This window comes from Anabrus simplex, chromosome 2, assembly GCF_040414725.1.
Source record: "Anabrus simplex isolate iqAnaSimp1 chromosome 2, ASM4041472v1, whole genome shotgun sequence".
NCBI lineage: Eukaryota > Metazoa > Arthropoda > Insecta > Orthoptera > Tettigoniidae > Anabrus > Anabrus simplex.
Genome location: NC_090266.1, coordinates 874,023,329 through 874,035,762, shown reverse-complemented (window position 1 = coordinate 874,035,762; position 12,434 = coordinate 874,023,329).

Below are 12,434 nucleotides of genomic sequence, written 5' to 3'. Positions count from 1 at the left end.
CTGAGAAGGACATAACTATAAAATACATGGAATCACAAAATTCGAGCCAACTTCAGACGCATACTTTTCCCGACAATGTAAAATATTTGTTTGACGAATTGAGAGACATGTAGGTCTGCACTACAAAATAGGATATAAATTGTCAGGCAGAATGTCCACCATAAAATAACAGTTTTTCGTGTTGATGAGCTCCGGTCAAAAGGATGCGGAGATATGCATCGCTTCGCGTGGTGGAATTCACGATGTGATGTACAAGACGTCAGAACTAAACTTGACAATTCATCTCACTTATCATTTGACATTCCAATGTCACATTTTACTGTAGACGCCAGCTATAACAATGTAGCATTTTTTCGCTGTTGAATCACCCTGTGTTACGAACATATTATCGGGGGTTTTTATTTCCAATTTGGTTATTGATAAAATGGCATATACTTTCTGGGCAGTGTACTTATGTTACAGTGTGGGGGTTACCGTACAATATAGTTACGAATAAAACTCCATCTGTTTCGTAACTCTAATTTAATTCAGTATGACCTATTAAATGCATGCACACACACACACACATATATATATATACACACACACAATTCTAACCAGCTGTGAATTGTCACACGTACTAATTACTGTCTATTTACAAATCTCTCTTCCTTACACACACCACGGAGTCACGGCCGATTGGAATTACCTGGGGATGGCTATAATCCTTACTTCCAGTTTCCCAAGTCCAGTCAACTCGTACAGCAGCTCTATGTAGACCACTGGATCTGAACACAGTGCTACTGGCTACACAACACACGATAACTGTTGGTTGGTTCGACTCCACAGACAGTCCAGTAATTCACAGAGTCACATGCAGTGAACATCCAAACAGCTCAACAGTATTCAAAAGCAGGACGATACTCACAACGGCGAACATTAACACAGATCCATTTACCTTGTCACTCGCGACAACGGCTTCCCTCGCTGACTCACACAGAATTACATGAACACACAGTATAGTCTTCCGTTCCATCGCCTCCAGTCCACGCACTCACTGGTTTCTCCGACACCACAACAAAAGATCCTGGTTCAGACCTCGGTGGGACACTGGCGACAGCCAATACATCTATTACTCTCAGCCCAGCCGCCGAACTCCAACATAACGAGCCTCACACTCACTCCACCTCGGAGCTCAACTGACACTCCGAGTCCAACACTGACTGACTGTCCGCTACTAGACTCCCATTTATAGCCCGCGTGATTTGAGCCAGAAGTTTCGCGATGTCGCTGGAGGCAGAACATTCCCTTCTCGTTGAATCTCCAAGAAACTCACAGGTAAGCCGGCCGACGAGAACAGTACATGGAAAGGCTGGCCCCACCCCACAAGCTGGCTGGGAGACCCCAGGTCGTCTGAGTTACCAGCCCCTTTCTGGAAGTACTGAAAGGGGCTACCACGGGTCTGGTATGTAGAATTGCCCCCGTTCGAGAGCTGATCGTCCCGATCAGTAACCTTCTCAGCTGTTCATCGGTATGGCTCCCGTCGGTCTAGATGTTCTACCTTAATCTTGCACATTGGCCTCCGTCGAACTCCGTACCTGACGTCATTTAATTCCCTCAGAACATGGTAAGTGTCTTTTCATGTCCTCTTCAACTTCAGAGACAAGCCTTTCTTCCTTAAGGGAGTATGTAGCCACCCTAGGCCGTTCTCATGATTTCCGATGGTGTCCCCTCGTCGGTCGTACCACGCCTTCAATCGGTCGCTATCTCTGCTCGTACTCTCCCGGACAGCGGGGTGTACATCCTCTGGTCTCCTTGTCAGATCCAGGCAGTACATATCGGTCGAAGCAGGATGGTCCTCAGGTACGCCGAACCCTAGATCCGTCAAACGGAGCTGCTATCATTCACACGGCGTATTCGCTGGAGTAGATCTCGTGGCCTCGTGCACTGCGGACTGGTAAGCCAGGGGGACAATGGGACGTTGACGATCCCCGTCCCTCTAAATTTCCATCCAGGCGTCACTGCTCCATTTTCCTTCGAACCCCACGGTGATCACTCGGCAGAAAATTTCGTGCTCGGCCTCCCTCCTGGAACAGAACATGCATTCTTCTGGACAAGGTCTACGGGACAGAGCGTCGATCTGCGGAACATGCTTTATCTCGTGTGGACCCTCGTCGACATTTCTCTGTCCGTCACCCATCTTCTCCTGGCCGTCCCCTGTCCTCTTTTGGTCATCCTCCGTCTTCTTCTGGCCATCTTCCGTGTTCTCCTGGTGGTGGTCCGACTTCTTCTGGCCATCGTCCTTCTTAGCCTGGTCTTCTTCAGTTTTCTTTCGGCCGTATTTCATCATCGTATGGGCGCCTTCCGTCTCCTTCTGTCCGTCTTCCACCTTCTTCTGACCATCTTCTGTATTCTCTTGGTCGTCGTCTTCTAACTTCTTCTTACCGTCTTTTATTTTTTTATCATAATCTTCTGGGCTTCAACTATCCTCTTCTGGCTTTCTTCCATCATCCTATAGCTTTCATCCAACTTCTCCAACGTCACTTTGGCTTTCCCCTGTATACTTTTGCCCGTCATTCATCACCTTTCGATTCTCTTCCATCTTCTCCACCATTTCTTTTGATTTTTCCATCTTCTCCACCATATTTTGTTGATTCTCTTCCATCTTCTCCTCCATCTTCTTTTGACTTTCTTCCATCTTCTCCCCATCTTCCTCATCATCATATCGAAGAGCGCATTTAACTGTGCCTCCATTTTCGTGTGGCCTATGGTCCCAACTGGCATGCAATAACACAAAATGAAAAAGAAATTTATACTGTATGAGTGTGCATTCACTATGCACCGACGTTCTTGAATGTTCCCGATGGCGGTCGAAACCTGCAGTATTTGGTCCGCTGATTAACGCTGATTACAATGATGTATCACACATGGGCTATATCCCACTCTGACACCATTTTGTTACAAATAAAGCTCCATCTGTTTCTTTACTCTAATTTATTTCAGTACGACCTAATAAATGCACACACACACATATATAAACACACACAATTCTAACCAGCAGTGAATTGTCACACGTACTAATTACTGTCTATATACAAATCTCTCTTCCGTACACACACCACGGTGTCACGGCCGGTTGGAATTACCTGGGGATGGCTATAATCCTTACTTCCAGTTTCCCAAATCCAGTCAACTCGTACAGCAGCTCTATGTAGACCACTGGATCTGAACACAGTGCCACTGGTACACAACACACGATAACTGTTGGTTGGTTCGACTCCACAGACAGTCCAGTAAATCACAGAGTCACATGCAGTGAACATGCAAAGAGCTCAACAGTATTCAAAAGCAGGACGATACTCACAACGGCGAACATTAACACAGATCCATTTACCTTGTCACTCGCGACAACGGCTTCCCTCGCTGACTCACGCTGAAATACGCGGACACACAGTATAGTCTTCCGTTCTGTCGCCTCCAGTCCATGCACTCACTGGTCTCTCCGACACCACAACAACAGCTCCTGGTTCAGACATCGATGGGACACTAGCAACAGCCAACACTTCTGTCGCCCTCAGCCCAGCCACCGAACACACCGAGTCTCACACTGACTCCACCTCGGAGCCCAACCGTCACTCCGAGTCCAGTACTGACTCCGAGTCCAACACTGACTGACTGACTGTCCGCGGCTAGCCTCCCTTTTTATAGCCCGCGTGATTTGAGCCAGAAATTTCGCTATGTCACTAGAGGCAGAACATTCCCGTTGAATCTCCAAGAAACTCACAGGTAAGCCGGCTGACGAGAACAATACACGAAAAGGCCGGCCCCACCCAAAAACCCGGCTGGGAGATCCCAGGTAGTCTGAGTCACCAGCCACTTCCTGGAAGTACCGAAAGGGGCTACCACAGGGCTTGCACGTAACAATATATTTACAAAAAATGATTTTTGTGCTAATATAATAACAAATAAGTATTACGACTTAAAAACTTCAGACTACCCTGTATTTGTCCCGTTCACGCCTCATGACCTGAGATCTGCTTATTCAACTGACGCACCATGTCAGGCTGTAGCGGCCGGGCCCTGTCGGACCACGCCAAACATGCTGACTTTTGACACATAAGGATGACGCTTTTGTCTAATTGTTATGTTTTATTTAATCAGAATAACAATTTTCACACAGTTGACGAAATCTCACTGAACTGAATCACTTGTATGTCTCTCCTACGCATTTTTCACATTTGTTTCTTGCCTGAAATGCGCATGAGCCTTGTTCTTCGGACCACATACTGGAACACGAAGAACATCTTTGAGGAATCTCCTATGGTGGCTTCATTGTAACTTTACATGTTCTTCACACGGACCCCAGTAGTTTCAACGACCCTCAGCTCTTTACGACATCCACATGAAAAACGACTGGGTTTATTGCTCGTTCATGTAAGTCAACGCCATCATAAGCTGCTGAAGGAAATAATTCCCCTGCCTTATGACATCTTCCTGATATTTTACTAATTTAATCACTGTAAGATGCATGATTTAGAGGTTGAAATATCTACCATAGATATGATAAGATAATGAGAAGGGATTAGTCTACATGGAACACGGAAATTATATGATAAAACGAATCAAGTGTTTACGAACACTCTATTTTAGATAATTAATAAGAACATAAATAACATTTTATAATGAAATTGTAGGGGTCCTCTGTCTGTAATGCCATTTGTTTCGCCATATTTTGATATATTTATCCGTTTTAGGTCAACTCAAGACATGTAAGTACTTTTTAGCCTTCGTGTCTTTTTGTCTGTTTGTCTGTTTATCTGTTTGTTTGTTAGTTTGTACCACCATCGCGAGTAAACGTCTGAATATACCTCGACCAAACCTCATATTTAGAGCCTACTCATGCAAGAGGAGGTTTCGTTATGCATATCATTTAAAAAAAAACATTGAACAGGCTGGGTGTTTATATGGAGAATAGAAGTCCGTTCCGTCAACAGTAAAGCAACGCAGGATCCATAAGCATTTCTCTCCAGATACCACTGCTTACTCAATTCCTTACCCTTTTTCTCCTTCTTCCCTTTTACGGAAAAAATTAAAGCCGAAGCAGCCAAAATGTAGCAAACTACCACCGCGTACTGGCTCATTTCTTCAATCGCTAACTACAAAAGATGCAGAAACTGCATTCATGACGAAATCCGCCAGAACTGGCATAAAAACTGAATGAACTTATGGAAAATATTAAGCTGGCCCGCACACCTTCAGTTTATCGCTCACTTATTCGAACAGTTTTTCGTTCCGATAACCTGAAGGTGTGTGGGCCCTTTAGGGTCACACGTGGTTTCGTGGATAAGATTCTTGCTTGGTGTTTCGCGCATTCCTGTTTGAATCATAATCTCGACCTGTTAAAAAATTAAATCTTATCCATTTCGTAGCATACTATTTTTAGGTAAGTTACTGTCTCGTCTTGAACAACAATCGCCTGCGACTCCAGATTTTGTGAACTTGAGTGAAACAGTACAACTATCGTTATATAATTTTCAGCTTCACCTAAGAGCACGTAGAAGAAAGTGTGGTCCAGGGATGGTTCACCGGACAGGACGAAATCAATCTTGTGGATCGCCTTCCTTCCGCATCCTAGCCCAACAGAAAAAGTGTGGGATGAGAATCTGCCTGACTCCTCTCCAAGATGATGTTCGAGATCCATCCTTTGATGTCTGGGAGGATATTGCCGACAGCAAGCAATGTATTGCAAGTCTCATGGTTTCCGTTTCTCGCAGACTTCAAGCAGTAATCGAAATAGAAGGCCTATATACGAGTAACTACAGGAGCTCACGCGGTTGCTCGGATTACACGTTAAAATATACGTTCCGGCTGCTGCAAAAATACCGTCAAGAGTGGTTAACTTATTACGGTGAGATATCTATTAGGGGTCAGTTAACCAGATCCTCCGCGGCGTCGCGCGACTGCTAGTAATACGAAGCATGATAATAACGTTGAACACACGAATCGGTAGAGACTGTGGTTCGAACCTCAGTTCACATTGACAGTATCAGGCACTATACACCCGTTGTACAGGCTAACCTATCATTCCACTGGTCAACACTTCGATAATTCGACATACTTCATAAAGCAATCTTCATTATATGTCTGTTGATTTCATTTATAGGAATCAAATATGAGGCCATTTGTGTAATGCTCAATGTAATCAGCGTCTAAGATGTTTTGTACATTAAACCACAAAACAATATGTCTATGTAAGTAATATCAAACATGAAAAGAAATAATGCACGCGCTCTTCAATGCTTACCGTCTTTCCTAAGCTATTTTAATAGACCAAATATTATCATGCTGAACCCTTGAACTTACCGTTCCATCGTTGGTCGTCTGCCTCGGCTGCTTCGGTAGCGTAATGTCTTTCTCTCGGGTCTTGGGATAGTTACGAGTTTTTTCTATCAGTTCATTGACCAATCGATAGGATTCAGAAGAGAGTATAACTACTTCAAATGCAGAGCAAAAATGGGCTTCTTAAAATTCTATTCCATGTAATCACGATAATTAGTTTACTAAATGGGCAAGGCAAATCAATTAAATTTGTCAAAACGTGTTATAACGCGGTCACAATTCATAACGCGAGTGGTAAAAATATCTGAAATTGTTTATATTATTGTCTTCCAAAGAATGAAAACGCAATGTAAGATTCGTGGACAGCAAAAACCAGAAAAATAATATAAAACCTGAAAATCGGGCAACATTGATCCAAACGATAACAGAGAGTTAACCCACACGATCCGTGGAAAATCTCACCTTCAACAAGTAGAATTCCAGATTTGCATTTAATTAAGGTTGTCCACCAGTCGACTACCCTACCGGATATTGGAACATCCCCCGAATGGATCCTTAATCGAACCATAGTTCCTTTGGATACGTTGCGAAATATTACTTGAAAGAATGATGTTTATTACAAGTTAACAGCAATTGTCACAATAAAAAATAAAATTCCACCATGTATTGTCATCTCCTGACACCCTTAAGTTACAGAGGAATCCCGATGCTGAAACATGCATCACACCAAAGAGATGTTCAGAAGGAACCAACAACACTTGACCCGATGGGATCTTACGTTATCTCGTTCTGAAGGAACTAAACTGCGAAATGCAGGAAATCATTAATTCATTATGCGTTTAGAAGAAACGACAAATACTGAAATTAAAGAAAGTGAATAAATCACTTGAAAAGGTTCTTACTAAACCAATTGTCAGGTTATGAAACAGTTACGTCGTCAAATTCGTTAAAACACAAGTCCACAATATAAAACAAACAACACGAAATCTTTCCCTTTCTCTATAACTACGACTACAATTACTAATCTGTCTACCTTCACTTGTCCCATTAAACCAAACTACAAGTGATCGGTAGATCAAAGTCTCACATAAATAATGTGAAAAATGAAAATAAACTATACTAACAGCTGACGAATCGAAACCGCATTCGTTGTGTAAATCCTACAGCATTTAACTAAATGTCAACACACGCCACTATCATAATATACCGTACACCCGAACAATAACTCTTGAAGTAAAGAAAAAGAAACAATTAGAAATGAAAGTTCATCGAACTTGAACACACGCGGCTAAGTGTTAGGGATTAGCCTCCATTAGTCAGGTTTCCACGTGGGACAAACCTTAGATTCATGCCGCTACTGACGCAACGCTATTACGGGAGCACCTTACGGCTAGTAAAGATAATGCCGATACATGGCCTAAATAGCACCTGCTAATATCTTCCACACTCGTATCCACTACTGCAAACACTAACATCATTCAAGTCGATTCGCAAAAAATGCCTAACCTATGACTCGGCTATGTACAGATGGCGTCCTAATCCTGTCATTGAGTCAACATTACAGTGTCTCATCATCCTTAACGATAATTATAATACACGCGGCATCCTAAATCTATCGTTGAGCCAACGTTATGGTATCTACTTATCACTTATACTGCCAGGCAGATTCGAAACTTTATCACAATGTCCGGATATTTAAATCTGATCCTCGTTGAAACTCTAACACGTGAAGTAAAATTCGGTACAGAAATAAATCCGAATCTAGAAATATAACTGTCTGTGTTTCCTATGATAAAGCGTGAAATCTAAATTAAACAACTGGGTCGAATAGTTTAATTCATTCCTCTGTACAATTTAAACCTATGCGGTGAAGTTCGCTAAATAAAAATAAACTCAAATCTGGTTTGATATTACGTAATATCATTGAAAACAATAATCATCACTATCACGGCATTCACGGCAGAAATCGAGCGTGAGTCTCCAAATGACCTGCCACGTCAACACACCAAACATTATCATCGTGAACTGCCAGTGAAGTAACATCTCATCAACCTACGCAGGCTAAACTCGGAATCTAATAAAATTCATTCTCGCACCCCCAATATTTTCATCTCGCGTTGTTTTCGTCTCGTAAAGATACAGAATAGAATTCAATTTACTATAATTAAGTATATCTTGACCGCGTATCAGAATATATTTTGTTCGTGAAGTCGGCTATCACAAAATGCACTTCACCGGTATCAAATAGAATCGTCACCTAGACATAACTGCCGTTACCTACGGTCTTATATAAAATAATATTCATGGGAGAAACATCAACTTGTAATTAAAATAGGCATTACAACGCACTAACATGGATTTGACACCCCTTACATTCTTCAATCGTTCTGGATCGTTACAGGACATCGCTCCTCTTATACAGCGTGTCTCAGAAATATTACACATCAACTTATACAACATGTCAAAAAAACTCTCCATCGAACTACAGGGCCTCTTATTCTCGGCGACCTTCTTATTCTACATCACTCATACAATACAGGCTTGCTCTGCCTTTAACTTCTTCCTAAGTATTCTCATAATATTTCATTTCTATTACAATCCATTTTCGTCTTGCTTGCAACTTTTTTCTATTTGTTTTACGTCGCACCGACACAGGTAGGTCTTATGGCGACGATGGGAGAGGAAAGGGCTAGAACTGGGAAGGAAGCGGCCGTGGCCTTAATTAAGGTACAGCCCCAGCATTTGCCTGGTGTGAAAATGGGAAACCACGGAAAACCATCTTCAGGGCTGCCGACAGTGGGGTTCGAACCCACTATCTCCCGAATACTGGATACTGGACGCACTTAAGCGACTGCAGCTATCGAGCTCGGTTGCAACTTTTTAAATACAAGGGATCCAATAATGAAACAACTTTATAATGATCTCAAAATTAACTTCTCGAAATTTTCCGGACCTCAGGAGCGAAATAGCATGCCGTAATTTTCTATATCACAAATACACGGTATCACAAAATTTAAATTTCCCAAAATCCTAAAGTTTATCGTATTTCACTGGATTTTGATATAAACTGCAAATCTCGCTTACCTAACTGCTGAATGCATTATTATTATTATTATTATTATTATTATTATTATTATTATTATTATTATTATTATTATTATTATTATTGGATACGTTGTCATCAGACTTTATCAAACTTATAATGGTTATTTTTCTCGTTATCATTATTACAACTTTTAGCGGCCCGAACATTATTTCATTGATTTTTATTGTAATATTTTATTTCACTTTTTTAAGGAATTTCACATCTCTCGCACTGACACAACAGACAATTCTTCTCTATAATAGTATAACGACAAGACACTTCAGCGTCATCGCAACAGACTTAATTCTACACACGCTGCATAGCCTATACAACGAGGTGTTATGGCCCATTAATTAATTTAAATGTACAATAATTTTCATCTTTAACTACAAAAGTAAATATTTGAATTAGACAGACCTGTAATTGTGCCGTTTGACGTTGCGTTATCTTTCCTTCATCTGGCACCTCCGAACTTAGCCCCTCATAATGGTAGGAGGCATTCTTCGCTTAAATATTACCTTATCAATACACTGATGCTGCACTCGTCTTGAAGCAACACACATGAATTTTCTTGGAATAATTAACTTAACGAGGCATTTTGTTCTATATACATATAAAAAATTTAAACCGCCCAGCCTCGTGTCGAGTATTCACTGATGCAGTTTGTGGAAAATTCCCACCTTCTTTTCGCCAGGTGTTCCACAGATGTGAATGACCGTGACACAAAGGCTTATCTCTGCCAGACTCCCTTAACGATTATCAAAATAACATTGACCGAATTAATTCAAAAGAACTATCTATGACTCTGCTGTCTCCCTACGCAGAAGTTCAGGAACCGTACAAAAATTAACTTCCGATATTCCCACTTAACTGGATGGATGTCGTAAATACAAAATTTGAATATCTAAGTTGTCTCCGTTCACCATTACCACTTTGTAAAATATTCATCCCTCAAGTCAACTGGCTTCTGAGATTTCCCAAGTCTACTTCACACACTTTAATTTTAGAAGTCCTCTTCTTGATATCATTCGACGTAGGTTCACCCTCACGGACAACTGAATGATGACTGACTGTCTTGCTTGTGGAGGGGGTATTTAAGCATTCTATAGAGACGCGCTGCATTGCACTATCCACTATTGTGCAGTCATTCCATTTGATGACCGCTGTACCGATTTCTTTGAGACTCAGCCCAGATATTCCACAGATTTTCATAGTCACGATGGTGTTGTTCGCTGATTTTTCCCACTTCTTTAACGGGCGTAATTAATTAATTTCGTGTACGGTGGTTCCCGCGCATTTTGACCGCATATCCTTGATGCGTGTGTTCCAATCTGCCAGTATGGATGCTAACTTCTATCCGAGCATAACTAGATACATTTCCGTCCTGTGAAATTAGCTTCATCATTTTTTTCCAAAATTCTTAATTAATTACTTATTTCTTTGTTAATGACAGTGTCAAAATATCTCACAATATGGGTTATTAGCCAGAATTTCATTATTAATGTTCCGACCTCGTTCGATGATTTGGAGGATCGCCTCCCGCTGTGAGTTGACACGCCACGGAATACGAGGTAAGCTTGTAATAAAAATATGGATGAGCGTTTTCTTCTCCATTTCAGCAAGATAGAATTAAGGGCTCAATACGTACCGCTATACTGAGAAATGAAACAAAATAAACAAATTACGATAACTGTTCCCCATTAATGTTGTTAGTGCTTTTCAAAAAGTGACTGTGCTTACATGTTGTCCTAGTTAGCGATAGACAAAGGCTGTTTTTTCAATTAGCTTTATGTCGCACCAACACAGATAGGTCTTTTGGCTACGATGGGATAGGAATGCCCTAGGAATGGGAAAGAAGCGGCCGTGACCTTAATTAAGGAACAGCTGCAGCATTTGCCTGGTGTGAAAATGGGAAATCACGGAAAACCATCTTCAGGGCTGTCAACGGTGGGATTCGAACCCACTATCTCCCGGATGTAAGAACACAGCTGCGTGGCCCTATCCGCACCACCAACTCACCCGGTATAAATAAAGGTGTAGCGAGCACTGGAAGGATTCGAACCTCTGCTATTTAGGGTATATTCAATCGCCCGTATACAGCCCCTCTACCAACTAAGTTATGACATCCCACTCTCAGAATGGGTCACAGATTCTCCACTTTTCGATTAGGTATGTTATTAAAGTGTTTATCGGAAAGATAGTTGCTCCTCTACCTTCTAGAAACCATTTCCAGCGCTATTTGTTCTTTATGTGTTAAGCGTAGATCTGGAAATCGGATCAGATTGATGTCTACAAGCCAGATTTTATGTATTCTTCCGCTTTATGGCCAGTACTGGACAGGTTTACCCTGATTGATCGCTCTCTAATGTGGCGGATTCTTCGGTTTTAGTTAGCGGCCAAATTTTGTGCGATTGAGTGTACATCACTGCCTTTAAACAAAATGTATTTCTTTATTTTCATTTTTATTAACAAATTAAGAATGGATGGAATAGAATATAGTGAAGTATGAGTGGCAGAGGCCATGTAGTTGGTGGTGCTCACCAGCCGTGTTGTACCAGCTACATAGTTTATGAATGACCCATTATTATCTGTCACTTAGCTCGTCACACATGGCTGGTTTAGAGAATTATAGCATAAGTACCTAATGATGCATATTTATAATCAGAGAACAGATAATCATCATCATCATCATCTGTTTACCCTCCAGGTTCGGTTTTTCCCGCGGACGTAGCGAGGGATCCCACCTCTACCGCCTCAAGGGCAGTGTCCTGGAGTTTCAGACTCTTGGTCGGGGGATACAACTGGGGAGTATGACCAGTACCTCGCCCAGGCGGCCTCACCTGCTATGCTGAACAGGGGCCTTGTGGAGGGATGGGAAGATTGGAAGGGATAGGCAAGGAAGAGGGAAGGAAGCGGCCGTGGCCTTAATTTAGGTACCATCCCGGCATTCGCCTGGAGGAGAAGTGGGAAACCACGGAAAACCACTTCCAGGATGGCTGAGGTGGGAATCGAACCCACCTCTACTCAGTTG